This window comes from Panthera tigris, chromosome B4 (genome assembly GCF_018350195.1).
Source record: "Panthera tigris isolate Pti1 chromosome B4, P.tigris_Pti1_mat1.1, whole genome shotgun sequence".
Taxonomy (NCBI): domain Eukaryota; kingdom Metazoa; phylum Chordata; class Mammalia; order Carnivora; family Felidae; genus Panthera; species Panthera tigris.
In genome coordinates, this window is record NC_056666.1 from 129,780,298 (window position 1) to 129,791,590 (window position 11,293).

The following is an 11,293-nucleotide window of genomic DNA, read 5'->3' on the forward strand; positions in this document are numbered from 1 at the left end:
CCCCCCCAAACCCCCCACCCCGGGCCCAAGGGTCGAGGCTCTATCTTCTTCCTTCTGTATTTGTCCTTTGTGCAGAGATGGAAATGGCGTCTGAGAAGGCCCCAGATGGCCGCTGCCTGCAGCCAGGTCACCCCTCCCCGTCTCCAAGCCCCCAAAGAACCCCTTAGTAGTAGACGGGCCGCATCAGTCGATACTGGGGAAAACCCTAGAAGAATGAAACCAGAGGGGGCATTGACTTACCCAAGGTCACACGATGGATTACAACAGAGCTGGACCAGACCCAGATTTCCCAAACTCCGAACTTACTCTTCTTTGTACCTGCGATCCCCCCCGCCCATCCCATTTCCTCTGACACTGAGTCACCTCCCAAGTCCACGGGCAAGAGGGAGCCGATAGGATAGGATCGGGTTTTCTGAATGAGAGCTCTAAATTAAGTGCCAACCTCTCTGAGTCTGTTTCCTCACCTGTAAAAGGGAAATAATGCGTAGCTCAGGAGGAGGATGTCAGACAAAGGTTTCGGCATTGCGGAGTCCCATTTCTCGAGCTCAGGGTTTCACAACCTCAGCGCTCCTGACGTTCGGGCGGGATAATTCTTTGTTGCCGAGGCTGTCCTGTGCAATGTAGGACGTTTAGCAGCATGTCTGGCCCCCAGCCAGTAGTACGGACCGGTTGTGACAACCAACAAACGTCTCCAGGCATCACCAAGTATCCCCCGGGAGGCAAAAATCACCCTCGATTGAGACCCACTGCTTTAGGAGCAAATAACAGTTGAGCACAGCAGTCAGAAACAGTGTAGACAAGGGCTCCCAACGTGGAGGGGATCCTTCAGCACGCCCCTCCCCCTGGAGGCTGAGTTTAGCCGTCCAGAAAGCTCCTTCCTTTTATACTTCCTTTTTATGCTTCCAAGCCTCGTTTTCTCTCCTGGAAACGTCCCCGCCTCTTTGCTTCAGGGAGAGGGCTTCGTCTACAGATGCATGTGAGTTCGGATCTGGCTTCTGTCTCAGCTGCCCCGTACGAGGCTGCCTGACCTTGGACACTGCTGAGCCTCTCTGGGCCTCAGTTTCTTCATCGTTAAAAAGGGAGTCATCATACTTTCCTTGAGAAATACGGGGATTAGATGAGAGAATGCACTGAAACGGCTTAGCTTGGTGCTGGGCACACAGTAAATATCAGGTAAATATCAGGTGTTCCTGTTATTTTTTAATTTAATTTTATTATTTTTTAAATTTTTTAAAATTTATTTTGAGAGAGCGAGAGCAGGGGAGGGGCAGAGAGAGATGTTGGCAAGGCGTCCCACGCAGGCCCCACACTGTCAGCGCAGAGCCCACTTGGGGCTCGAACTCACGAACCATAAGATCATGACCTGAGGCGAAATCAAGAGTAGGATGCTTAACTGACTGAGCCACCCAGGTGCCCCCGTTTTTTTTTTTGTTTTTTATTTTTTGTTTTTAACGTTTATTTTTGAGAGAGCGGCAGCAAGGCAGAGAGAGAGGGGGACACGGAATCTGAAGCAGGCTCCAGGCTCTGAGCCGTGAGCACAGAGCCCGACTCGGGGCTCGAACTCACAAACCCTGAGATCTCGACCTGAGCTGAGCCACCCAAGTGCCCCGCCCCCTGTTGTTGTTCTTTTTAAGGGACTTTTACTTATGCAGCATGTTGAGTGTCTCCTGTACGTCTGCGTTCAGGGAGAGGGGACAATGAATGTGAGAATTATGTTCCTGCCCTGGTAAAGCTTCCCAGCCAGGGAGTAAAACTGGCCCGTGCTACCATATTTCCAGAAGGAAGGGAGTAGTACCGTGAAGTGATGACAGACTCCTGTTAGAAGTGAGAAAAACAAGATCGGAGAGGTTGAGCGATTTGCCCAAGGGCACACAGCTAGTGTGAGAGCGGGGCCTCACCCGCAGTTAGAAATTGCAGGGGAGACGCCCCTCCAGTGGGTCTTGCCCGTGGTGGTTTTCCAGATTTCACGATTAAGGGAGAATGGAGTGTAACGCAGGGTTTGGACGCACCAGTGACAAGCTCAGGGAGGACGGCCACGTGTCTCCCAGCTCCACGAGGAGACCCTCTGAGCTGTGGGGTTCTGAGCCAGGGGTTCAGCTAGGCTCCCCTTCCCTTCCCTGGGTCCTCCTCCCAGGAAGGAACCCAGGCTGATCCGAGCTGAGGCTTTTCCTCCTGGGAAGGTCCTGGATGGGTCTGGACAGGTTCAGAGAAGGGCCCAGAGGCGGGAGAAAGGAAATTGAGCCTCGCCTTTCTAGGATTCCCGGAGCCGCCGTTTTGAGGAGTTGGCCGGGCTCCGCCCTCAGCCCCTTCAAGTCTGAACTCCCAGAATAATTAACCACTCACTGCAGGGTCCTGGCCTCTGCCAGAGCCCATCCTACCCACCGGCTGTGTTCCCGGCAGGAACTTGCCGCCCTGGATAACAAGGATGATGAAATTTTCATCCGCTTGGCAAATATTTGCCGGAACACCCCTCCTGTGTCAGGGACAGTCAGAAGTTTCCCAGCCTCGTCTAACCGGCTGCACTGGGACGTGTTCACTCCTTGGATCGTTGCCACGAGGGATCAGGGCCCGAAGCCCCCACCCCGCACACGGCGGACTGAATAATGAATCGGTCCCGGGGCCGTGGAAGCAGGGCTGCACGTGGCCCCCCAAAAGGTCTGCCTTCTAGATCCTTCAGGCCGGGGCGGGGCTCAAGTCACCCAGGCTGAGAAATGAGAGCAAATTCTAGATGTGATGTCAGGTAAGGTAAAGTTCACAACAATATCAGGTGTCACTCCCACTGGAATAACCCAGCTATACGAGCACAATAGAGGTTTATTCTTAACTCGTGGGGAATGAGTCATTCAGGAAGAGATGAGATTTTTAGGTTACCGAAGCTTTATCATTTTAAGCACAGAAAGGTTTAACATATTGGAGGGGGAGCATGCTGTACCGGGAGCACCTGAGCACTCAGCGGCTTTACTGATACCTTCTGGGGGCGCTTTGCCCCTAAACTAAGTGGCCCCAACTGCCATGTGACTCTCCAGGTCCTCCCAAGTCTGGATTATTCTTGCTGACTGTCCTTCCCGGTTACTGGCATGTTCTCCAGAGTCTCCGCCTGCTTCTAGGTGGGCCCATGCTCTCTGGATAACGGATAAGCCATTTTGGTGGCTTAACCCACTTTGCTCAACCAGTCGCTCTCAAATTTGGGCCCCCAGCAGCTCTCTGGGCCCGGATCCCTATTTATTTCAGACCCCCGTGTCCGCTGCCTGCTGGTACCCTAACGCCGCTCCCCTGTCCATGTTCCCTGTCTCAGGACGCGAGGCCACCGCCCCGGGGTCGCCCGTGCCCAGACCTGGCAGTGAGTCTCCAGATTCTACCTCCGTGGGTCTAACCCAGGACCTGCCTCACAGGATCAGATTTATACAAAGAACTGGGAACAAAGCCCAGCCCAGGAAGCACCACATAGATGCGTTATTACTGTAACTGACATGCTGTGCTGCCCCTCACTCCTGCCTCCCTGTGACGGCCTATACACCCTCATGGTGCCTATCTTATCTATGGTTCTCCTCCTGGCCCTAGCACCGTGACTGACGTGCACAGGTCTTTGTGAATGTTTGCCATCGCATCCATACCCTGGCGGGGCTGAGAGAGACCCTAATAATCCCTCCTATTTATCCAGCACCTTCCTTGCCAGGGAAGATGCTAAGTGTTTTTGTATTCATTGGATCCGTAACCCTGAGAACTCGTGTTCTTCTCCCCCATTTTACAGAGAAGGAGCGTCGGGCCTTAGAGAGGGGGCAGGACGGTTAGGGTGAGGATCGGAGTCCTGGAGGCAATGAGTATACGGCCGTAATCGTTCGCTGAAGACACGAGCCACGCTCCAGAATGTGTGGCCCAGAACGAGGCAGGAGGGGCCCGCAGGAGTCCCCAGGCCAAGGTATCAGGGAGGCTTCTCGGGGCTGGTGCGTGGGGATTTATTCCCCCACCGAGGCTGGCTGTGTCTGCTCTTTCCTCTTCCCCTGCCAGCTTCTGCTTCCTGGCACAGACTTTCCCCATTTCTGAACCATGAAAGGTTTGAAACACAGTTACAAGCCCTTGAAGAGAGCAAATCAAGTAAACGGCCCAAGAGTTTCCGTTGTGGGTGAAAGGCATGGGCTTTTGATGCTCGTGTAACCCCCGGGCTAGATCACGAAAAGAGAAAACCTCACCCCAGGATGGGTACGTTTTCAATGCTGCCCGGTTGACTTTAAAAAAAAGAAAGCAAGAAAGCAGGTAGGTAATGAGTTTTGCTCACCTGGGTTTCTTTCTTTCCCTAGGGTTCCGGGAAGCACCCCTTTCTCTCCTCTCCAAGAGGGTTGGGGTGCAACGTGGTAGGTAAGCGCTCCCCCCACCCCCACCTGTGGAGGGCCAGTTAGGGTAGGAGTTCGGTACCAGACCCATGACAGCTCTTCCGACAGCCCGCGGCTACAAACGCGGTGCCTGTGGCTTCACACGATTCTGGGAGAGGTGAGGTGCGGGATGTGATGGGCAGGGACAGACAGAAACAGCTAGAGACCGCAGTGGGCCAGGCAAGAACTTCCGGCCACCAGGAGCTGCTCTGGGCCCCGCTGGGAGCAGAGCTGGAGAGGTCCCCTGGGGAGGTATATGACCTCAGGCTTGCCCACCCTCACTCCCCGCTGGCTCCTCGCTCCCCTGGCCCTGAGCAACTTCTCAGGTGCCTGTTTGCCCTTCATGGGCCTGGTACTCATGTCCGGCCTCCGCCTTCTTGACTTGGCCCTTGGCCTGACTCGCTGTGGGGTCTGCTCTGGCAGCTCCCATCTGACAAAAGAATGCCACTAAGAAATGCAGAAGAGGGGCGCCTGGGTGGTTCAGCTGGTTGAGCATCCGACTTCAGCTCGGGTCACGATCCCGCGCTTCGTGGGTTCGAGCCCCGTGTTGGGCTCTGTGCTGACCACTCAGAGCCTGAAGCCTGCTTCGGATTCTGTGTCTCTCTCTCTCTCTCTCTCTCTCTCTCTGCCCCTCCCCTGCTTGTACTCTGTCTCTCTCTCTCAAGAATAAATAAAACATCAAAAAAAATTTTTTGAGAATATAGAGGAAATGACGGAATTAAAAAAAAATCACAATTCGGCAATCTCCATAGTACTTATTATAGCAAGAATCATCAATGGGGGCGCCTGGGTGGCTCAGTCGTTTAAGCGTCCAACTCTTGATTTTGGTTCAGGTCATGATCTTGGGTTCGAGGCCTGCATGTTGGGCTCTGGGCTGACAGCGCAGAGCCTGCTTGGGATTCTCTCTCTCTCTCTCTCTCTCTCTCTGTCCCTCTCTGCCCCTCCCCTGCTTGTGCGCTCTCTCTCTCCAAATAGATTAGTAAACCTAAAAGAAAAAAAGAACCATCCACGAATATTAAAATTAAGGATGAGATAAATGTGTTTGCTGGAAAATAGGATGTTAATAGAGCCTCAGTGTATCTCCCCACCAAGATGCTGAGACACTCAAAGGGTGAGAGAGGAACTGTATCGATCAGCGGCTTGACTAAGTGGTCAGTTCACCTTACCAGTGATGGCATAAACTGACAGGTGTACCTCGTGCCGGGGGGACCCTGAGCGCACAGCCTCGCCGCTCTGATATTCCTGCCAAACATGCACACAATGAGTGTAATCGCCAGGAAATCTCAGACAAACCCAAACTGAAGGCATTCTACGAAATACACAGTGTCTTCTCCCCAAGAATGGGAGACAGAGCAAGACCAAGGAATCATTCCACATCAGAAGACTAAAGCGACCGGCCAGCGGAATGGAACCCTTTCTGGAGGGGAGCCTCGAGTACTCCCCGCCCCCCTTTGGCCGCAAAGGACGTTAGCAGGACAACTCGTTTCCTGACGCGGGTAATTGTACCTCGGTCCCCATTTGTAGATCACCCTGAAGAGTTTAAGAGCGAAAGGCCACTAACTCCATGACTTCCTCGCCAACGGTTCAGAAAAACGAGAAAAGGAGGGACAGAGAATGAAAGAGCACATATAGTAAAAAAAAAAAAAAAAGTGAACGTTTGGTGACTCTTGAGTGAAGCCTCCGCCAGTCTGGTATTATTTTTGCGGCTTTGCTCAAAGTCTGAGAGTGCTGCAAAATAAAATGCTATTTTTTAAACGCAGGCTCTTCTGATCCGGTTCCAGCCAGGGCTGCCAACGGCACCCACATTCCAAAACGAGGTGCTAGACCTTCTAAAGCAGGTGGCTGGGAACTAGTTTTAGAAGCCTCGGGAGACCGTGCCTCCCACCTACGGCGGAGACAGACGCCATCGGAGCGGCTGGCAGGCAGAGGGGGGCTCTCTCCACAGGGAGGTGTTGGGGTGCTGTGGGTCTTTACTTCTCCCGCCCCGTGTAGGGGGGGTGGTGCTCCCCTCCCTGAAGGCTGAGTAAGAGAGTTTTCCACGAGGCCATCTGCAGAGCCTGGCCTTTGTGCCCTGGATTGGGGGGTGGGGGCACAGGGGTGGCGGTGGCACTCAGAGGCTAGGCGGGACCCCAGCCTGGGAAAGCCTGTAGGCGGGAAGCGGGGCCTGCAGGCTGGTCCGTGGTGGGATGGGATGTATGGGGTGAACCCCGTCAGTGCCGGGCCTTGGCTTCCAGGGGGCCAGCTGAGGACCTGGGTCAGGAGCCGTGACTTGCTGCCGCCCAGAAGAGACTTTATGCAGGGCCAGGACACAAGGGGAGTGGGCAGTGGCACCCGGTGGGAGGTGGTCCTTGAGTACGGTGTCCCAGAGGAGCCCCTGCCCAGGAAGGAAAGTACAGTGTGAGCCTCTCCTAGCAGTGGGGGCTCCAAAGAACCCTCGAAACAGTCCTTCAGGAAAAAAAAAACAACCTAGCCAGCTTGGGTCGTTGCTCTGGCGAAAGCCAAGCCACCAGAGGACGTGCGCCCCAGGCGAGGGAAATCTTCCCTTTCTTTTCCCATCTTCATTCCCCACCGGCCACCGAGGAGAGGAGGGGGAGGAGCAGGGGACTCTGGGGGCGCACAGAACACCCCGAGGGGGTCCCCCCTGTGTAAAACGGCAATCACCATCGCAGCTCCCTGTTGGGTTGAGATGAAAAGAGATAATCCGTGAAAGTGCATGGCACAGAGGTGGGCCCATGGACGTGCTCATAAATGTCCCTGGGGCAGCCGAGGGGGGCAGGGGGATGGGCAGTAGATTCCTGGTTCCTTGTGAGTCCTAATTCAAGCCGTGAAAGGACATCAGCAGGAGCCAGAGCGCCGTTTGCAGGCAAGAGAGGTCCCTGGAGAAGGCCGCTAAGACTGAGCCCACCGACTGTCAGGGCCCCAGTTCCCGGGAGCTGAGCTGCAAAGAGAACCAGCAGGAGCAGACGGACCGCGTGGGCCTGCCTGGTGGTTGGGGGCGCGCCGCAGGTGGAGGCGGGATGGGGCTCCACGGACCCGGGTGGGGTGGCGCGCCCCCTGCCGCCGGCCCCCGGGACGAGGTCCAGACCCCTGGCTGAAGAGGGCAGAGCCCAGGCTTGAGGACCCGGGGGAGGGGAGGAGAGGAGGGGAAGAGAGGGGAGGAAGGGAGGAGAGGGGAGGGGAGGGGGCGGGAGGGCAGTGTCGCGGCCAGGCCCGGCGGCCCTTTGGTGCAAACTGGAGAGAAAGGCGCCCCTTCCTCCACACACTCGACGGCCTTTTCGCGGTGCGAATGGCGCCCCCTGGAGCCTGCAGAAATTATGGGCCGGCTGTGTGAGCTCTTGCTGGCGAAGGTCTGGGGCTCCTTGATTCTGGAAACTTTACAGTCCAGCGCTGGCGGCGGGGGGGGGGGGGGGGGGGGGGGGGCGTGCTGGCTTGGTGAATGTTGCCCATCAGACGAAGGTCTAGGTAAAAACATCGAGGCATCTTTGTTCTCTAATAAATATTCAAGTTTACGGATCAGTTGTGCCGACTCTCTGAGCCCCATCTGTAAAAATGGGCACAATAATACTGACCTAGGCTGGAGTGATACTTCTAGTCCCAGTAAGTGGTCAGTTATAATAGCTAACATTTAGTGCATGAAAGAGTGCTAAGAAGTATGAATAACATTATGATGTAAATATTGCAAAAGCCGTAAAGTAGGGGGTTGGAGAGGTTGTGTAACTGGCCACCATGTCTCACAGCCAGGGAGCCGGGGAGTCCACCCCCTGGACCACTGGCCTCTGAAAGTCTGTCCGAATACTTCTGGCTGGTCAGGACACACTCCGCCTGACTGAATATGCCTTGTTTCTCTCCTCAGGTGACCTGAAAAGGTGACTCAGACGCAGGAGCCAGAACTGATGGCCAAGGCAGCGACTGGATTGGATGTGATGTAAACACAACAACAAAGAGTCGAGGCTGATCAGGATGTTCTGACATCTGAATGTGGGGAGGGGAGGGCTGAACCCCAAATCCCCGCAGGGCTGAGTGACATCTTAGCCACGGAACTGACGGCTGATGTGAGACAAGCCAGGGATGCTGCTAACACGACCCCTCACAACAGCATGAGCCAGATATTATTATTCTCAGTTTAGAAGTGGGGAAACTGAGGTGCAGAGAGGTTAAGCGACTCTGCCAGGGTCCCCTGACTAGCAAGCCACAAAGGCTGGCTGGCATCCTTGTCTGGGAGCCTGTGCCCCTTAATCAATCACCTCTCCTCCTCTCTGGCTTGCCTTCAGAAGCCCAGTTTAGAGCCTTATTAAAAAGCACCTGAAAGTTGCTCTTCCCAGAAGGGGACAGCAGGGGGCGGTGTAACCAGCAAGCATTTGAAGTTTGGCTCGCGTCCTGGGTAACCATCATCCTGAGAAACTGTCTAAGGGGCTTTTGTGGTTTTGTCCTCTAAACGGGGAAGACACACACACACACACACACACACACACACCTAGGAAGAGTGCCAGTCCATAATCAGAAACAGGACCGTCTGGGCTTCCATGTTTTGTCAAAGCCACTCCAATTCACCTCCCCGACCCGAGGTCCCCTCTAAAGCAGGGACCACGACTGACGTCTTCACCTCCGTGTTTCAATGTCTGGCACGTGGCTGGCATTCAACAAACAGTAAGGCACCGAGTGATGGTTGGTGGGAGCGAAGGGTGTCAGCCCTGTGACCGCAGTACGGTGTCCTCATCTGATGACGGGGTTAAGGGCACGGCTTCGGGACTCCGTGGGAGGCAGGATAGCAGGGTGGTTATTGGCTTGGGCTCCAGAACCCACGACGAGACCAGGTTTGGAGGCTGCCTTGCGCTCGGCAGCCAGTTCCAGCACGACCTGTGAAGGCTCACGGTCTGGGAGCCACGGTCTCGTCTTCTGGAGGACGGAGGTGGGAACGGATCGCGTCCTGCTGAGTGACCCTGTGCAAGTCACTCTGTGCCTCCAGTCCTGGGGCAGGTCTGTGGGAGCAGTTTGGGTCTGGCCAGCCCTGGGCTCCTGAGGCATCATCACGCTGAGCCTCAGCTTTCTCAACCTACTCCTCATATGAACTTGTTTCCAACTGGCCCACGCATGGGGCTTTTCCTGTCCTCTTTGGTGGGCGGTCTCCTCCCCTCTCCAGTCCAAGTAATTCTCCAGAGCGCCACACCTGGAGGGACAACTGTCACTTGCCCCACAGGCACGGCAAACACAGGTTGGCCCCAGACTGACCTCTCAGCCCCCTGCTCAACTCAATAGGCTAAAGACCAGGGACTATGCCGGTGTTTAATAGACATTATACGATTTAATCCTAGGCCGGGTGTTTAATAGACACTATATGATTTAATCTTCATGGCAACGCTCTACGGTAGCAACTATCAGAGTTCCCATTTTGCAAAAGGAAAAACAGGCTCAGAGAGGAAGTTGCTCAAGAGCATGCATTGTAGCAGCAGTGACCGATTCCCTGCCCAGGGGAGGAGATTTCCTCTCAGCACGAAGCCAGGCTGCCCAGTGTGGGGAGCCCTGGGAGGAGGGGGACACTGGGATCACTGAGAGGAGCCTCAGACCTCTCTCCCTTAATCCGGGATCAAGACTCGAGCATCCACTGGGGCGCCTGGGTGGCTCCATCGGTTAAGCGTCTGACTTTGGCCCAGGTCATGATCTCACGGTTCGTGAGTTTGAGCCCCACATCGGCTCTATGCTGACAGCTCAGAGCCTGGAGCCTGCTTCTGATTCTGTGTCTCCCTCTCTCTCTCTCTCTCTCTGCCCCTCCCCTGCTCATGCTCTGTCTCTCTTTCTCAAAATAAACATTAAAAACATTAAAAAAAAAAAAAGACTCAAGCATCCAGAAGGTGAGAAAGTTAAGGACAGCTTCCCCTTCAGCCCTTGTCCCTCCCTGGTCCCAGAGGACCACCCTGCAGTCCCCTCCCCTCCCCACCCTGCAGTCCCCATGATGGCAACAGTCCCAACTCCAAGTTGTCTGGCTTAGAAGGGGGCACACACAACCAGTCCCTCTCTCCCTCCCAAATTACAGATGGGAAAGCTGAGACCTTGCCCAGTACCTCGTCCCACAAAAGCCAAGATGAAAACCCAGTTCTCTCGACTTTGATCCAGTGCCCCTTCCACCCTCTTCCCTAGAAACCTTTCCCAAGGAGCACTGACAGCCCAAGGCAGGGGAGCAGGAAAGGGGCCTTGGTGGCAGAAAGGCACCTGGAGCCCACCTGGGTCCTTGCTGGCCTGCCACTCACCAGCCGTGTGAGTCAGAGGGGTCACTTCACATCAGTGTCCTCATCCGTACAATGGGTACAGTAATACCAACCTCACAGGGCTGCTGAGAGCTTCAGGGCCAAATACAGACATACAAAGCATCTGGAATGTAGTGGGTGGTCAGTCGACTTTAAGCCCAACTATGCTGTCCTCAACTTATGTTGGCAAAGAACCCAGCCTCCCCCGCTTCATCCCCCGCTTCAACAACCCCCCCCCAACCCAAAGGGCAGTATGAAAGAATGAAAGAATCTTGGAAAACAGATACAGGTGAGTGCTACAGAATCCTGAGAGCAAACGTTTCTCCCGGTACCAATTGTTTAATAACCTAAACTGGAGCAAGAGAAAACAGTTATCGGAAGAACACGCAGGAGGAAGGAGCACCGATTTGGGGTGGCACTCACTATTGCCCCACTGACCTCGAACTTGACCTTCCCCAAACACGGTGATTTGGCCAAAGGGCTTCTTCTGGAGGCCGGGTCTGCACCCAGGAAGCACCCAGGCGGTGGGATTGGGAGCGCGGGCCCCGCGGACCGCCCCCCCGGCCGCCTCGCCCCGCCCCGTTCGCCTCGCCCCGCCCCGTTCGCCCCGCCCCGCCCCGCCCCGGGCGCGGACTACAGCTCCCGGCATGCCCGGCGCGCGGTACCTGCCCGCCTCCAGCC